Below are 19595 nucleotides of genomic sequence, written 5' to 3'. Positions count from 1 at the left end.
TAACTTGCTTGGCCTCTACTCTCCAATTGTAGGCATTCACATGCTCCACCTTCTAACTCAATGCATCGGCCATGACATATGCCTTTCCAGGCTTATACTCCATTGTCATATCAAACTTAGCCAGGAAGTCTTGCCATCGTGCTTACTTTGGGGAGAGTTTCTTCTGAGTTTAGAAATAGCTCAAAGCGATATTGTCTGTCCTCAGCACAAATCGTTATCCAAGAAGATAGTGCTGCCAAACTCATAGATAGTGGACCATCGTTGTCATCTCCTTCTCGTACACTAGATACCACCGCTCGATCTCATTGAGCTTGCGGCTCTCATAGGCCACCAGATGACCCTCCTGCATGAGTACTACCCCAATAGCAAAGTCTGAAGCATCTGTATCGACTTCGAAGAGCTCCCCATAGTCCAAAAATTTGAGCACCGATTCTTCCAACACAGCAGCCTTCAGATCCTAGAATGCAACTTCAAATTTATCAGACCACCTCCAAGGCTGCTCTTTCTTTAGCAACTCCATTAGTGCAGTTGCATGCTTCGAATACCCCATTATGAAGTGTTAATAGTAGTTAACGAAACTAAGGAAGGATCTCAACTCTAGCAACTTCTATGGAGTTCGCCATTCCACAACAACTTGCACCTTTGATTTGTCCATCTGAATGGAGCCATCGTCGATTCAATGCCCTAAGAATAAAATCTCCGCTTGAGCAAAGTAGCACTTCTCCCTCTTCATGAACAAAGTGTTCTCCCTGATAATCTTGAAAATTGTCCGAAGGTGCTCGACTTGCTCCTCGAGTGTTTGATTGTAGATAACGATATCGTCCATGTAGATGACCACAAACTTATCCAAATACTCTTTGAATAATTGGTTTATAAGAGTGCAGAATGTGGCCGGAGTGTTGGTTAAGCCGAAAGGCATCACTAAGAACTCAAATGCTCTATACCTGGTCGTGCAAGTAGTCTTAGCTTCGTCACCTTCAGCAATGTACACCTGCTAGTACCCTGACCAGAGGTCGAGTTTGGAGAAATACTTGGCCTTGCCCAATTGGTCGAACAAGTCCGCGATGAGCGAGATTGGATACTTGTTCTTTACCGTCACTTTGTTGAGGGCTCGATAATCGACGCATAATTAGAGGCTTCTATTTTGTTTCTTTTGGAAGAGAATAGGAGCTTCAAATGGTGCTTTAGAACTGCGGATGATATCCCCACTTAGCAGTTCATCTAATTGCTTTCTGAGTTCTGCCAACTCAGGAGGGGGCATACGGTATGGCGGTCTCATTGGAGGCTTCACTCCTGTCTCCAGCTCGATATGATGATCCATGCCTCTGCATGATGGTAGTGTCTTCGGAAACTCGGGTAGCATAACGTCTGTGAAATCCTTTAGCACGTTAGCTACCACAGCAGGTTCATGAATGACCTTATCATCGAGTAGCTCTAGCTTCATAGCAGTCATGAATATTAATTCGCCTTTTCGTACCCCTTTCTAAAGTTATAACGTTGATATCTGTTGGAGTTCCCTGGTTCCTCTTATTGAATCTCGGATTTTGATGATGAAGTCAATTGTCATTTGTTATCTAATCTATATGTTGAGATAAGTGTGCAGGATTAACTATGATAAAAGTAAGATATGCAGTAGGAGTTGCGCCGAAATCAAGACAATGATCACGTTAGGAGTTTGAGAGTTCGACGGAAGTTCGGACAATCGTCGGAGGTTCTGCGGGAACAAATCCGAGAAGTCCATGAGCTTGCCAAAGAAGCTCGTCGAAACTCGCCAAGTGGATCGTCGCAAGTCCAGGAGTTTGCCGGAAGTCCGTAGGAGCATCACCGAGGGTTCATCGGATGATCGACGGAAGTTCGTCGGAAGATCGCCGGAAGAAACGATTGACGCACCGGAGCAAGTTGTAGTAAATGTCCTAGGAAATATCATAGTTAGCACAATGATTAAGTTGGAAATGGGAGGTGATCCTATTAACTTAATCTTGGGGTAATTGGGCCCCTGAAAAACCCAAATTGGGCCGAATGGATCAACCCATTCGGACCCTGATTTCTGTCAGGCGGTTGAACCGCCCCAGCTAGGAGGTGGCACCGCCTGAGCTCGGTCTTCGAGCTCTAGCAAGAGGTGCAACCGCCTTAGTCAAGCGGTGGCACCGCCTGAGCTTGGTCTTCGACCTCTGGCAGGAGGTGCAACCGCCCCTGACAGGAGGTGGCACCGCCTAGAGGCTCAGTCTTCGAGCTCTGCCAGGCGGTGCAACCGCCTCAGTCAGGAGGTGCAACCGCCAGATCTCGAAAATCCGGGAATTGACAGTTTTGAGCTCGAAATTCAAACTGGGTTAGGGCATATAAATACCCCACACTTTCAGCACTGAAAGAGCACCAAAAACACACCGAAATCCTGATCTTATTCTGTGATTTTTAGAGCTCAAAATTGTTGTAAAGGCCAAAAGTTCTTCTCCCTCTTTTCTTCCAAGTTCTGATCTTTAAAGAGAGGAGAGAAAATTCTGTAAGGGTTGTCTCCTAAGCCCGTCAAAAGGAGTGAAACTGTAAAAGGGTGGTTGGCCTTCGCCTATTGAAGGAAGGCCTCTAGTAGACGTCAGTGACCTCATCGGTGGAGGAAGCCAAAAGTGGATGTAGGTCAAGATTGACCGAACCACTCTAAATCTCAGTTTGCATTTACTTTGAGCATCTTATCCTTACTGCAAACCTCCTCAATAGCTTACTGCCTTCTACACATTTACGATCGTGTTTTAAAGTTTAGTATTTTCTGAATCAGCGTTTAGACGTAAATCAGTTTTATCGTACGAACATCATATTTCAGTTTGCGCTTACATTTTAACTTTAATCATAACTACAAACTGCCTTCATAGATTTCCTTTAACTACATCTCGCTTGATTACAAGTTAAAGAGATTTACGAATCAGCTTTTCTACCGAAATCGCTTTTATCGTACGAACACATTTTTAATCGTTGAAAGTTTTCTGCTGCCACTAATTCACCCCCCCCCCCCCCCCCCCCCCTCTTAGTGCTCTTGATCCTAACAATTGGTATCAGAGCGGGGTTAACTCTCAAATGGATTAAAACCCAAGAGAGATGGCATACGCCGGAAACCAAGAGGGCCACTCTATTACACGTCCACTCATGTTCAATGGGACGGACTACACCTATTGGAAGACCCGAATGAGGATCTTTCTTATTTCTATGGATTTTGAACTTTGGAATCTTGTCGAAAATGGATTTTCGAAGTCTTCTCTTCCAATGATCGATTGGAATGAATTGGAGAAGAAGGCTTTCGCTCTTAATGCAAAGGCTATGAATGCCTTATTTTGTGCGCTTGATAAAAACGAGTTCAACCGTGTTTCGGTTTGTGAAACCGCATTTGATATTTGGCACACACTCGAAGTGACTCACGAAGGCACAAGTAGAGTGAAAGAGTTAAAAATCAATCTTTTGATACATTTTTTCGAACTTTTCCGGATGAAACCGAGTGAGACTATTGGCGACATGTTTACCCGTTTCACGGATATCATCAACGGTCTAAAAGGACTCAGAAAAAGTTTTTCGGATTTTGAGCTCGTAAATAAGATTCTAAGATCCCTTCCTAAGAGTTGGGATCGTAAAGTCACTGCTATTCAAGAGGCGAAAGATCTAAACAACTTCCCTCTTAAAGAACTAATCGGGTCGTTAATGACCTACGAGATGACTTACAAAGCTCATGAAGAGCAAGAAGATATCCTTCCAAAGAACAGGAAGGATATGGCACTTAGAACTTCAGAAGACCACTTGAGAGAAAACTCAAGTGATGAGGACTGTGACGATGACTTGGCACTTCTAACAAGAAAATTTAAAAAATTCATTAAAAGAAACAAGTTTAAGAATGGAACAAAAAATAAATTTGAACCCAAGAAGGACCAAGTTATTTGCTATGAGTGCAAAAAGTCAGGACACTACAAGAGTAATTGTCCCCAAGTCAAAAATAGAATATTAAAGAAGAAGGTGCTCAAAGCAACGTGGGATGACTCGAGCGCGTCCGAAGAAGAGGAGTCCAACACCGAGCAAGTTGCTCATTACGCCTTAATAGCCATCGGGGAGGAGGTAACGAATTTAATAGATGCAGATTTATCATTTGATGAATTATTAAATGTCTTCCATGACTTATTTGATGAATGCAAGATTATTAGTAGAAAATACAAATTGCTAAAAAAGGAGCATGATAGTCTTACTTGTAATTTTGATAAGTTAAAAACTGAATATCATGATAGTTTAGGTTTATGCATAAAATGCCATGATCTAGAAACTCTTGAAAAGGAAAACTTGCTACTTAAAGACACCTTGAAGAAATTCGAGGTTTGTAGCAAGTCTTTGAACATGATCCTTGCAAACAAGGGTCATGTTCCCAAAAGAAGTGGAATCGGATTTGTGAGAAGTCCTCACCAAAATCCAACCACCTTCATAAAAGGCCTCATCTTACATGTTCGACACCAAAGCAAATGTAACTTTTGTTGCAAACTTGGACACAAAACGCATTATTGTCCATTCAAGAAAATTAGTCCGAACAAATTAATTTGGGTTCCTAAAGGAACTATGATAAATTCTATGCAACATGATAAACAATGTAGATCTATTTTTGAGGCACCCAAAAGCAAATGGGTACCTAAAGATCATCCTTTCTTGTAGAAACCTACACCATCGCAAGCTAGGAGCAAGAGATGGTACCTTGATAGTGGATGCTCAAGGCATATGACCGGAGATCCATCTCAATTCTCTAAGCTCACTAGCATAGACGAAGGCTATGTCACCTTCGGAGACAACAAGGGTACAATCATTGGCAAAGGAACCATAGGTAACAAATCCAACTTCTTTATTGAAGATGTTTTGTTAGTTGATGGTTTAAAACATAACCTCTTGAGTATTAGTCAATTATGTGATAAAGGATATATTGTCGGATTCGAATCTAATGCTTGCATCATTGAAAAACCACACAAAAACACGTCTATGATTGCATTAAAACAAAATAATGTATACACTATTGACATCAATGATTTGTGTAATGAAATGTGTTTTTCGGTTTTGAATGAGGATGCTTGGCTATGGCATAAAAGATTAGGTCATGCTAGCATGAAACTAATCACTCAAATATCATCTAAAGAACTTGTAAGAGGAATTTCTCATATCAAGTTCATCAAAGATAATGTATGTGATGCTTGCCAATTAGGTAAACAAATTAAGGGTAGTTTCAAATCTAAGAATCAAATAAGCACCTCTAGGCCCTTACAATTGATCCATATGGACTTGTTCGGATCAATCTCTGCATCAAGCCTAGGAGGTAGCAAATACGCCTTCGTCATTGTGGATGACTATAGCAGATACACATGGACTTACTTCTTAAAACAGAAAAATGAATGCTTTAGATATTTTACCAAGTTTTGTAAACTTGTTCAAAATGAGAAGGGTTCTATGATTTCGTCAATTAGAAGTGATCACGGTGGTGAATTTCAAAACCATGATTTCCAAGAATTTTGTGAACTCAATGGATACAACCATAATTTCTCTACTCCTAGAAATCCTCAACAAAATGGAGTAGTAGAAAGAAAAAATCAAAATTTATAAGAAATGGCAAGAACCATGTTGAATGAACATAGCCTACCCAAATATTTTTGGGCCGAAGCCGTAAACACTGCATGCTATATTTTGAATAGAGTTCTAGTAAGACCCTTACTCACCAAAACTCCCTATGAGTTATGGAACAACAAAAAACCCAATGTTTCATATTTTAAAGTCTTTGGGTGTAAGTGTTTTATCTTGAATGAAAAAGATAACTTAGGAAAATTTGATGCTAAATCCGATGAAGGAATCTTTCTTGGTTATTCTTGGATTTCTAAAGCTTTTCATATCTTCAATAAAAGAACTTTAATTATTGAAGAATCCATTCATGTTGTTTTCAATAAGATTTCTGAAATCAGGAAAAACGATTTTGATGATAATGTTAATTTTGATTCCTTGAATTTAAATGAAACCCCGTCTCCAACTAGCAACTTGGATGCATCCACTTCCGAAACATCCTTACCCAAGGATTGGAAGTATGTAGATGTTCATCCTAAAGAGCTAATCTTAGGAGACACATCAAAGGGGGTTCAAACATGTTCTTCTCTTAAAAATTTTGGTGCCAACGCCGCTTTTCTCTCCCAAATTGAACCCAAATGTGTTGACGAAGCCATGAAAGATGATTCATGGATTATCACAATACAAGATGAATTAAATCAATTTGAGAGAAATGAGGTGTAGAAGCTTATTCCTAGGCCAACTGACCATTTAGTTATTGGTACTAAATGGGTTTTTAGAAACAAGCAAGATGAATATGGTATCGTGGTTAGAAACAAGGCTAGATTAGTGGCCAAAAGTTTCAACCAAGAAGAATGTATCGATTACGAAGAAACCTTCGCTCTTGTGGCTCGATTAGAAGCCATAAGGATGCTCCTTGCCTACACTAGTAGTATTAATTTTAAGTTGTTTCAAATGGATGTTAAAAGCGCTTTTCTTAATGGCTTTATTTCCGAAGAAGTCTATGTTGAACAACCTCTTGGATTTGAAAATAATAGCCTCCCTAATCATATGTTTAGATTAACTAAAGCTCTCTATGGTTTAAAACAAGCTCTGAGGGCTTGGTATGAGAGACTTAGTTCTTTTCTTATTGAAAATAATTTCACAAAAGGCAAGGTTGATACTACATTGTTCATCAAGAATTTTAAAAATAATTTTCTCATTGTTCAGATTTATATTGATGATATTATCTTTGGTTCTACTAATGAATCTCTTTGTGAATCTTTTGCTAAAACTATGAGTCTTGAATTCGAAATGAGTTTAATGGGAGAATTAACATTCTTCTTAGACTTACAAATCAAACAACTAAGCAATGACATCTTTATTAGTCAAACTAAATATGCTATAAATTTGCTAAAAAGATTTAATATGAATAGTTCAAAAGCTATTAACACTCCTATGAGCACCTCCACTAAGTTAGAAATTGATGAAAATGGAGAAAGCTTCGATCAAAAAACTTATAGGGGCATGATAGGAAGTTTACTTTACCTCATTGCAACTAGACTAGATATCATGTTCAGTGTAGGACTTTGTGCTAGATTTCAATCAAACCCTAAGATATCTAATCTCAAAGCAGTTAAAAGAATACTTAGATATCTTAATGGTACCATAAATCTAGGATTATGGTACCCAAAATCAGAGAATCTTGAGTTAATTGCTTATGCTGATGCGGACTTTACTAGTTGTAGACTAGATAGAAAAAGCACGTCAGGAACATGTCAATTTTTAGGACATGCCCTTGTTTCCTAGTCATCTAAGAAACAAAACTCGGTTGCACTATCAACAACCGAAGCTGAATATATTGTAGCAAGTGCATGCTGTGCACAAGTTGTATGGATGAAAAACACCTTAGAAGATTATAAAGTTCATCTTACAAATATTCTCATTAAATGTGATAACACAAGTGCAATATGCTTAACAAAGAATCCTATACAACACTCAAGAACAAAACATATTGATATTAGACATCACTTTATACGAGATCATGTTACTAATCATGATGTAATCATAGAGTTCATTGATACTAAACATCAACTAGCTGATATTTTTACAAAACCTCTAAGTGAAGAACAATTTGATTTCATAAGAAGAGAATTAGGAATGTTGATGTGTCCGAATACATAAACTAGTTAAAATTATTTTTCGGACTTTATTGAATGATCAAATCACTTGATTGCCATTACATGCCTAAATAACATGTTGGAAATTATGTGTTGAATACAAAAATTTCCATAACAATAAGCATGTTTTGTCTTCATGATTGTATTTGAAAATCTATAGCATAGTCTTGTCCGACTGCATGAAAGTGTTAATTTCATTTTCGGATTCGCTTAACAATTGGATTTTCTCATACACTTATTATATGAAAAATATTTTTCTGAAATGGAGTTGATGAAATGATTCCTGCTTATAAATTCCATCTTGAAATATGGATGATAGTGTTTTTACTTACAAAGATTTGTTTCACATACATATCTTGATCCTTGTAAAAATGAAGCATGATTTAATCTCTCATCGATTTTAACTTCACTCAAAGGAAACTCACAAATAGCCTTCCTCCTTCATGCAAAAAGATTATAACAAATAAAAAGGAAGAAGTACTCATAGCGATCTACATATCATGCTTTCCTTTATATGCTTGTATAATTGATTTCCTATCACTCACTATTGGAAAATAACATGAACCTAGTAAAGGCATGAACAATTATCACACTTATGCTCAAAATTTGCTTATATTATTCTCCTGGTATCACAATTACCACACTTTTTGTTGATGACAAAGGGGGAGAAATATATGAGTATTAATGCTATGCTATGCCTTGTTTATATCGTGTCAAGATATCGAACAAAAACTTACATCGTAATTTTACATATTGATATCTTACCATGTGATGAAATGCAATAATTGCTAAAACATTTGAAATGTGTGCATCATGTAATGATATCAAAATCTTACTTCGCAGTTTTACATGTTGACATCTTACAATATGATGAATTGCTACTATTACCATCATTCAAACTTGTATTGTAAAATTTGAAAATGAATGTCAAGCCTTGACATCATCTTCAGAGAGAAACATCATTATGGGAAACATGATAGGAGTATTGATAAATTTAAATGATTTTAACTTATCAATATGTCTCTTGAATTCAAAGGTTTTGAATTTAAGAATGACTTATCTCAAGTATGGCATATAGACAGAGGGAGTTAAGGTTAACTCCATTATCAATTGATTGTCATCATCAAAAAGGGGGAGATTGTTGAATCTCGGATTTTGATGATGAAGTCAATTGTCATTTGTTATCTAATCTATATGTTGAGATAAGTGTGCAGGATTAACTACGATGAAAGTAAGATATGCAGCAGGAGTTGCGTCGGAATCAAGACAATGATCACGTTGGGAGTTCGAGAGTTCGACGGAAGTTCGGACAGTCGTCGGAGGTTCTGCGGGAACAAATCCGAGAAGTCCATAAGCTTACCAAAGAAGCTCGTCGGAACTCGCCAAGCAGATCGTCGCAAGTCCAGGAGTTTGCCGGAAGTCCGCAGGAGCATCACCGAGGGTTCATCGGATGATCGATGGAAGCTCGCCGGAAGAAGCGATTGACGCACCAGAGCAAGTTACAGTAAATGTCTTAGGAAATATCGTAGTTAGCACAATGATTAAGTTGGAAATGGGAGGTGATCCCATTAACTTAATCTTGGGGTAATTGGGCCCCTGAAAAACCCAAATTAGGCCGAATGGATCAACCCATTCGGACCCTGATTTCTGTCAGGCGGTTGAACCGTCCCAGCCAGGAGGTGGCACCGCCTGAGCTCAGTCTTTGAGCTCTGGCAGGAGGTGCAACCGCCTTAGTCAGGTGGTGGCACCGCCTGAGCTCGGTCTTCGACCTCTGGCAGGAGGTGCAACCGCCCCTGACAGGAGGTGGCACCACCTAGAGGCTCAGTCTTCGAGCTCTGCCAGGCGATGCAACCACCAAATCCCAAAATTTTAGAAATTGATAGTTTTGAGCTCGAAATTCAAATTGGGTTAGGGCCTATAAATACCCCACCCTTTTAGCACTGAAAGAGCACCAAAAACACACCAAAATCCTGATCTTATTCTGTGATTTTTAGAGCTCAAAATTGTTGTAAAGGTCAAAAGTTCTTCTCCCTCTTTTCTTCCAAGTTCTGATCTTTAAATAGAGGAGAGAAAATTCTGTAAGGGTTGTCTCCTAAGCCCGTCAAAAGGAGTGAAACTGTAAAAGGGTGGTTGGCCTTCGCCTATTGAAGGAAGGCCTCTAGTAGACGTCGGTGACCTCGTCGGTGGAGGAAGCCAAAAGTGGATGTAGGTCAAGATTTACTTTGAGCATCTTATCCTTACTGCAAACCTCCTCAATAGCTTACTGCCTTCTGCACATTTACGATCGTGTTTTAAAGTTTAGTATTTTCCGAATCGGCGTTTAGACGTAAATCAATTTTATCGTACAAACATCATATTTCAGTTTGCGCTTACATTTTAACTTTCATCATAACTGCAAACTGCCTTCATAGATTTCCTTTAACTACATCTTACTTGATTACAAGTTAAAGAGATTTACGAATCGGCTTTTCTACCAAAATCGCTTTTATCGTACGAACACCTTTTTAATCGTTGAAAGTTTTCCGCTGCACTAATTCACCCCCCCCCCCCCCCCCCCCCCTCTTAGTGCTCTTGATCCTAACACCTCTCCGGGAGACGGGAACCACACAAGGGTCGTTACCTCCCATCATACATAGAGAGTTTAGGAACAGCATTGGCACCAATTTCGCTACGTGCAAAAACTCCATCCCAAGAATTACTTGGAAGTGTCCTATATGTCTAACATTAGTACAAAAAATTGCTTCACGTAGTCTCGAATGGAAGTACTTTGGTGGAGTTGTCTTAGTTTCCTCCTTGCGATGAACTCTGTATTCTCAAGTAAAAACTAAGTTCTCAACTCCCGCTTTAAGTCCTGCCATGTGTCCACCCGACATCAACCTTGTTGGATCTCCTCCCAATGGGTTTGCCACTAAAATTTTGTATCCCCATTCAGATACATGGTTGCTATTGAAACTTTAGTATCTTTAGAATCAGGCCTTGTAGCTCGAAAGTACTGTTCTATGTCAAACAAGAAATTATCGAGTTCTTTTGCATCCCTAGCACCTCCATAGCAATGAGGCTCAGGTGCCCTCAGATTTTGTGGTGGTGCAACACGAGTGTTGCTCCCTCCCGCATTTAGTGCCCTTGTGAGTGCTGTCACTTTATAAGTGAGTTCTGCCATGACTTCATGCAAATGTTGCACAGAGTCTTTAGTATCATCCGTCAATCGATCGACTAGAGTCTTAACCTTATCGATTCGGGATTCAGCTTCTTCTTGCGAGCTCTCTACCCCAAAAAGTCTTCGCTAGCCTTAGTAGAGTTCCTCCAAGCTCGCTTCAAGAACATCCAAGCGGGTTTCCGCTGCTGTGAATCTCTCCATATGGTTCTTCTTCCCGTTTGGTGCTCTAGATTATGCCTCCTCTACTCACGGAATGTAGCCAATTTCTCGCTCATCATGTTCACTACCACGATCCTCCAAAGCAGCTCCAATGACATGAGAGCGAGTTTGCACTTGCAGCCCACCTGCGGTTGCTTAGGGCAAAGGTCCGGCTTGCCCCGCCTTGCTTGATTCGCTAAGATGCTTTGCCATGGAAAATTTGTGAAGTTCCTTCGTAGCTTGCTCGAATTGCTTGCCTGATCTGATACTACAATGTCACAGACATAGTTGGAATTGCCTAAGTCGTGAGGCACCCTTGCGGCCAAGCTACGAACTTAGCTTGAGTTGCCTAAGTCGTGACGCACCCTTTCGCCAACTTCTCGAACTTAATTAGGATTGCCTAAGTCTTAAGGCGTCCTTGTGACATATACATCCACAAAGGTTCAGCCTAGTTGCAACCTCATACAGGTCCCGAAGGACCTATAAAATAGAAAGTTGATTACATTAAAAACGAGCGACGAATAAGTCCTGACGTCTCGCAAAGAGGGAAGCTTTACAAGCAATTCAGTAAGCACCTTATGTGCATAGGAGAAAAGAGAGAAAGGAGGAAAACAAGGACTTTAGAAGGTAGAACAAACAGTTACAAATCCACAAGCAACTGCTCACTGGATGCCGGGCACGAAGGCAAGTTCTCGTCAAGTCAACGTGCGAACTTGTGAAGATTTTTCAATGCCCGATAATATACCGAAGCACATCCAGCCCTATGTTACCTAGGGGTTTTCAGGGTCCTTAGATGGCTGACATTTCACGCATTGCAGCGGGCTGCAGAAAATAGCCCGTGACACGCGAAAATAGAGCCATTTTGGGGCTTTTTGGCCTAGCACAGTGAGTGGTTGCACTGTGCGCTGCAACCTGTTTGAACATGTATTTTTACAAGCAAAAACATACAAAACTAAGGCAAAATAGGCTGCTATGTCTTTGTTTAAGCATGCAAAAGTGACGAACGGTTTGTTGAATGAAGTTGTTGTTAGGATCGGAGCGGCACTAAGAGGGGGGGTGAATTAGTGCAGCGGATTAAAACTTTGATTTTAACAAAATCTTTCGTATGTTAAGAACGAAACTTGAGAAATTTAACTTGAAGGCGTATTCTTAAAGTTGCGCAGCAAGAGTAATAAGGAACTAAAGCAGTAAGAAGATTTGCAGTAATGTAAATGACAATAATAAAAAGCAAACCAGAGATTACGCCGATTTTTAGAGTGGTTCGGTCAAATGACCTACTCCACTTGTGAGGCCCCTCTTCGATGAGGCTCCCACCTTCCACTAGCAAGTCTCTTGAAATGGAAGGGTAAACACCCCTCTTACAACCTTTTACAAGCAGCTCAACCTCTTACAAATTTTCAATAAGAAAGAAGGAGGAGAACTCTCTAGCAAATTGAAAACAAGACTTGCTAAGACTTTCTAAGACTTTTCTCTCAATCAAAATGCTTCTCAAAAGTTGTAACCTCAGCTGAGATTTGAGGGGTATTTATAGGCCTCAAGAGGATTCAAATTTTGGGCTCCAAAATTTGAATTCTCTTAGGGTTCCCGGTGCTGGCGGTTCCACCGCCCAGCCAGGCGGTGCCACCGCCCAGCGCTCGGGTGCTGGGCGGTGCAACCGCCCAGCCAAGGAGGTGTCACCGCCCAGCACTCGGGTGCTGGGCGGTTTCACCGCCTAGCCAGGCGGTGCCACCGCCTGGCTCTCCAATTCATTTGTTTGGCTTAATTTTAGCCCAAACCAAATCTGACTTTGGGCCCAGTTGGCCCCTAACCAGGATATAGGATTATTTCTTAATCCTAATCCTAATTACAGGTGAACTACATAACACAAAAAAAAACATCCTAAGCAAGTTTTTTTTAACCGCGAACGTCGAGTCTTGTTCCGGCGAGCTTTCCGACGAACTTCTTCCGACGGACTCCCTGCAAGCTCCCAATCTTTGTGATGACTTTAACGAGTAGCCGAGCCTTCTTGGTGATCTCCGCGAGCCTCCAACGATTTCGTCGGTGAACTTCCGACACGTTCCCGATTTCTTCTCGGATGGTTCCGGCAGCATCTCCGATGATTCTTCGGTCTCTTAAACGTCCATCGAGCTCGACTCCGGTATCCTTGCTTTATGTTTTCTGGTTATCGTAGTTAATCCTACACACTTAACTCAATAATATGGATTAGATTAATTAACCCACCAATTGATTACATCATCAAAATCCGAGATTCAACAATCTCCCCCTTTTTGATGATGACAATCAATTGATGACGGAGTTAAACATAACTCCCCCTATCTATATGCCATATTATGAGAAGATAAAAAACACTTGAATTCCATCCCATTGGATTCAAGCATAACCCGATAAGTTCTAATCGTAGAACTTATCGTTATCCTCATTAAACAATAATGTAAATGCGAAACTTTGATGAAAATCTTTTTCAAGTCGAAAGATAAGAGATAAATTTTACTATGACAAGAGATAAAGATTTTCAACTTGAATTGCATGATTATACATTTTAGACATGCATTCAATATGATCAATCAATCTTACGATATTTTCAAGGATTTTGCAAGGCATATAAGATAATCATCGATTGATCACTTTTCTCAAGGATTTTGCAATTCATATTTTGTCATGCTATTAAGAATGATATAAGTCATCACTTTTCTCCCCCTTTGTCATCAACAAAAAGGAAAATGAGACTTGAAGCACATATTTTGTCATACAACGATTTTATCATTGAAAATTAAGTATGCAAAAATATTTACACAGAGTTCATTTTAGAGGAAAATTCAGCATGCATTCATATTATCTAATCTCTTCTTTCTATGAATAACAGAAATTGTAGATGTATATAAGAGAGAGATTGGGAAAAAAAAAAATTTAAGTAGTAATTTCACGAAGTCAAGATCATAATTCGAATACAAACTCATTCAAATCGTCAAATTAATGAAAATCTCAACATTACTTTTTAAACATCACATAAGGCATTTAAAGAATTTTTGAAACATAGGAGAATGATTAATTTAAGCATACAATGTTTCAATCAAATTCAAGTCATGAATGCCAATACTTTCATATTTGTAAGTATCAATTCATGAATGCTAAAAGATATTATTTGTGATTCCAATTTTGCAAGATCAAGATTATGATTTAGATAAAACTTATTTAAATCAAATCGCTAACTTGAAATTCATAATCAAGTCATCAAAGTCGATTTCGAGATTTCATAACATGTCATATGGAATTTGAAGGAGAATGAGAGACGGAAAGAAGATGAAAAACTTTACGGAAAATCCAATCAAACAAGTTTATTGTTTAGGGACAATTTAACATACCTAATTCCCTTCTAATGAATTCAAATTGGTCTTCATTCAAGGCTTTTGTGAATATATCTGCTAATTGATGCTTTGTGTCAATGAATTCTAGAACAACATTATTGTTAAGGACATGATCGCGTATGAAATGATGCCTAACGTCGATGTGCTTAGTTCTAGAATGCTAAATTGGATTTTTAGTAAGACATATGGCACTAGTATTATCACATTTTATGGGAATATTTTTAAAGTGAATTCCATAGTCTTCTAATGTATTTTTCATCCAAATGACTTGTGCACAACATGCACTTGCAGCAATGTATTCGGCTTCCACCGTAGATAGTGCGACTGAATTTTGTTTCTTGGAAGTCCAAGAAACAAGTGCATGTCCTAAAAATTGGCATGTTCCGGATGTACTTTTTCTATCTATTCTGCATCCGCCAAAATCGGCATCCGCATAGGCTATTAAATCAAATTTTTCAGATTTTGGATACCATAATCCTAAATTTGGAGTTCCTTTAAGATATCTAAATATTCTTTTAACACTCTTAAGATGACATAATTTAGGATTAGATTGAAACCTAGCGCAAAGTCCTACACTAAACATAATATCCGGTCTAGTCGCAGTGAGGTAGAGTAGACTACCTATCATTCCCCTATATATTTTTTGATCGAAACTTTCACCATTTTCATCCATATCTAACTTAGTCGCAGTACTCATAGGGGTGTTTATTGCTTTTGAACTATCCATGTTAAATCGTTTTAACAATTCTAATGTATATTTGGATTGGTTAAGAAATATACCATCACTAAGTTGTTTGATTTGTAATCCCAAAAAGAAAGTTAATTCACCCATTAAACTCATTTCAAATTCAAGACTCATACATTTGGCAAATGATTCACATAGTGATTCATCCGAAGAGCCAAACACAATATCGTCAACATAAATTTGCACAATAAGAAAATTATTTTCAAAATGTTTAATAAACAATGTAGTATCAACCTTGCCTTTGGTAAAATTATTTAAAATAAGAAAGGAACTAAGCCTTTCATACCAAGCTCTAGGAGCTTGTTTTAAGCCATAGAGAGCTTTAGTCAATTTGAATACATGATTAGGAAGAAGAGAATTTTCAAATCCAGGAGGTTGTTCGACAAATACTTCTTCGGAAATAAAGTCATTCAAGAAAGCACTTTTAACATCCATTTGAAATAGTTTAAAATTATTACTACTAGCATAGGCAAGGAGCATCCTTATGGCTTCTAATCGAGCCACGGGAGCGAAGGTTTCTTCGTAATCGATACCTTCTTCTTGGTTGAAACCTTTGGCCACTAATCTAGCCTTGTTTCTAACCACGATACCATTTTCGTCTTGCTTGTTTCTAAAGACCCACTTAGTACCTATGACTAAGTGGTCACTTGGTCTAGGAACAAGCTTCCATACCTCATTCCTCTCAAATTGGTTCAATTCTTCTTGTTAGGATCGAGAGCACTAAGAGGGGGGGGTGAATTAGTGCAGCGGAAATTTTACAGCGATTAAAAACCAAAAGCTGCGTTCGTTCAATAATAAAAAAAAAACTATTATGATGCAAAAGCTAATTCTCAGTTTGTATCTAAGTGCAGTTTGCGTCTAAGCGCAGATTGCGTCTAAGCGCAGTTTGCGTCTAAACACAGTTTGCATCTAAGCGCAGTTTGCGTCTAAACACAGTTTGCGTCTAAGCGCAGTTTTACGTCTAAGCGCAGTTTACGTCTAAACTCAAATTTACGTCTAAACGCAGTTTTACGTCTAAACTCAGATTTACGTCTAAACGCTGTTTTACGTCTAGACGCAGATTTACGTCTAAACTTTGAAACTCATTTGTATACTCGCAGAAAGCAGTATGCAGTTGAAATCAAGACGTAAACGTGAACTGAGAACTGATGATTGTGAGAGGAAAGCCGATTTACGTCTAAATGCAGTTTTACGTCTAAATGTTGAAACTCGTTCGTAAAATTGTAGAGGACAGTTTGCAGTTATCAATAGGATCAAAATGTAAGTGTAAACTGCAAAGAAACTCTTTCGTAAAAGCACCGAAGACAGTTCTGCAGAATCAAACGTAAACGTAAACTGTAATGTACGAAAATACAAATTTACGTTTGAATGCAGATTCGGAAGAACAGCACTTAGAACTTGTTCGTGAAAGCGCAGAGAGCAGTAGTAATGGAGGAGGTTTGCAGTAATGATAAAGTGCTCAAAAATAAACGCAAACCAGAGATTTAGAGTGGTTCGGTCAGCCTTGACCTACTCCACTTTTGGCTTCCTCCACCGACGAGGTTGCCGACGTCAACTAGGGGCCTTCCTTCAATAGGCGAAGGCCAAACTTCCCTTTTACAGTTTCTCTCCTTTTGACAGGCTCAGGAGACAACCTTTACAGACCTTTCTCTCCTCACTTTACAACTGAAAACTTGAAGAACAGAAGGAGGAGACTTAAAGGCTTTACAACACTTTTGAGCTCTTAGAATCACAGAAAAGATCAAGATTTCGGTGTAGGTCTGTATCTTTTCAGTGCTGAATGGGTGGGGTATTTATAGGCCCCAACCCAATTCAAATTTCGAGCTCAAAACGATCAAATCCCGGAATTCCGGGATCAGGCGGTTGCACCTCTTGACTGGAGAGGTGGCACCGCCTGGCAGAGCTCGAAGTCTGAGCTCAGGCGGTTGCACCTCTCGACTGGAGAGGTGGCACCGCCTGGCAGAGCTCGAAGACTGAGCTCGGACGGTTCCACCTTCTCTGTCAGGGGTGGTTGCACCTTCCTGCCAGAGCTCGAAGACCGAGCTCAGGCGGTGCATCTCCTGACCAGAGAAGTTTCTCTTCTCTACCAGAGGTGGTTGCACCTCTCTGCCAGAGGTGGTTGCACCTCTCTGCCAGAGGTGGTTGCACCACTCTGCCAGAGCTCGAAGACCAAGCTCAGGTGGTGCATCTCCTGTCCAGAGAGGTTGCAGCTCTCTACTAGAGCTCGAAGACCGAGCTCGGTGGTTGCATCGCCTGCCAGAGCTCGGAACTTGAGCTCTGGCGGTGCTACCTCTCGACAGAGGAGGTTGCACCGCCCAGTCTCGCTTGGAGACTGAGCCCTGGGCGGTTGCACCTCTTGGCTGGGGCGGTTGCACCGCCCAGTCTCGCTGGGAGACTTAGCCTGGGCGGTGGCACCTCCCTGCCTGGGCGGTTGCACCTCCCACAGCTACTTGGGTTCGAATGGGTTGAACCATTCGACCCAACTTGAGTTCTTCAGGGGCCCAATTGCCCCAGGATTAAGCTAATGGGATCACCTCCCATTTCTAACTTAATCACCGTGCTAACTACGATTAAATCTAAGACAATTTCTGCAGCTTTGCTTCGGTACGTCAATCGCTTCTTCCGGCGAGTTTCCGGCGAACTTCCGTCGATCATCCGATGAACCCTCGGTGATGCTTCTGCGGACTTCCGGCGAACTCCTGGACTTTGCGACGATCCACTTGGCGAGTTCCGACGAGCTTCGCTTGGCAAGCTTCTGGACTTCTCGGATCTGTTCTCGCAGAACCTCCGACGACCGTCCGTACTTCCGTCAAACTCTCGAACTCCCAACGTGATCATGAACTTGACTCCGGCGCAACTCCTGCTGCTTGTCTATCTTTCATCATAGTTAATCCTGCACACTTAAAACAAAACTTCTATCGAGACAATTAATCCTAAGCAATTAACCAAGTTGTCCGGCATGTCATTGGTCCCTCGACGCTTCGTCTGATTCTTCGGCGCATCGTCCTCTCCTGCGGCCTATTGCCCAATCGGCCAGTTGACTCCGCAACTCCAATATCCTTGGCACAATACCTGCTCTACTTGGCCCGATGCCCGAGTCCACGGCCCGAAGCCTTCTGTCGATACGTCGACCGATCCACCGGCCCGACGTCCAATCTTTTGACATGTTCCTCCGGCACAACATGATTTTCCTGCTTTAATTGTCTCATCCTGATCAAAGCATCCTGCGTCACTCAAAACGCAGATTAAATCATAAACATATATCAAGTAGTTTCATCATCAAAATACGAGATTCAACAATCTCCCCCTTTTTGATGATGACAACCACTTGATGACGGAGTTAAACTTAACTTCCGGAGTTTAAACAAACTCCCCCTATCAATATGCCATATTGATAGAACCTTGAATTCAACCTGAATTCAAGTCATTGCAATATTCATCATGAATACTTGCAACACGTCAACATGAACATATGCATAAACTTATGCATCACATGTCATGTCATCAACATACTTCTCCCCCTTTGTCATCAACAAAAAGGAGAAGTACCACAATCAAGTGTTTGTGATATTGGTTCAATTCATTGCATGAAAAACATAGTATCAAGTTTTATCATAATGCAATCTTTGGAGCTAGAAGATTTAGCAAGTATTTCATCATGCTTAGAACATTCATGCTATCAAGTTTTAGATATGCAAGTTTTATAGCATATAAGATAGCAAGTTCTACATCATGTAAGCTAGCAAATTAGAGATGTTCAAGAAGGCAACTCTTGCTTCTTGAAAATTTTGCTCACTTTGCTAGATGCGCAAGTTAGCATTTTTGCCTCTTTTGAGATAGCAACTTTTTGCTTCTCTTTAGACCAACAAGCTAGCAATTTTTACGATATACAAGTTTCACAATATATAAGCTAGCAAAAATTTCGAAAGCAAATACAAGATAGCTTTCTTGTGTAAGCTCATGATTCTTGCTTCCTATTGCAATGTGCAAATTGCAAGTTTTGCTTCAACTAAGATATTCAAGATAGTGATGTTCAAGAAGACAATTTTTCTTCTTGAAATGAGCAAGTTAGCAATCTTTGCTACTTAAGATAGGCAAGCAAGCAGTCAAGTTTTTGCATCTTCTTGACTTGTACAAGCTAGCTATCTCCCCCTTTGTCATTGTAAAAAAGGAAGAGAGAATACAGTTTTGTACTTCTTTTTTCCTTTTACAACGATTTCAAAATCATGACAAAGGATGAATAATCAAGTTATGAATGTCAAGACAATTTTTCATCATGAATATTTTATCATTGCATGCATCATTATCATAAGTTGAAGTATTACATGCATGATATCATATCACCATTCATAATTACATTAATGTTTCAATATAGCAATTTCTTCTCAAAATGTGTAACTTGGCACTCATAGCAT

This window comes from Musa acuminata, chromosome BXJ1-9 (assembly GCF_036884655.1).
Source record: "Musa acuminata AAA Group cultivar baxijiao chromosome BXJ1-9, Cavendish_Baxijiao_AAA, whole genome shotgun sequence".
Classification (NCBI taxonomy): domain Eukaryota; kingdom Viridiplantae; phylum Streptophyta; class Magnoliopsida; order Zingiberales; family Musaceae; genus Musa; species Musa acuminata.
Note: the sequence above shows the minus strand (reverse complement) of the source record.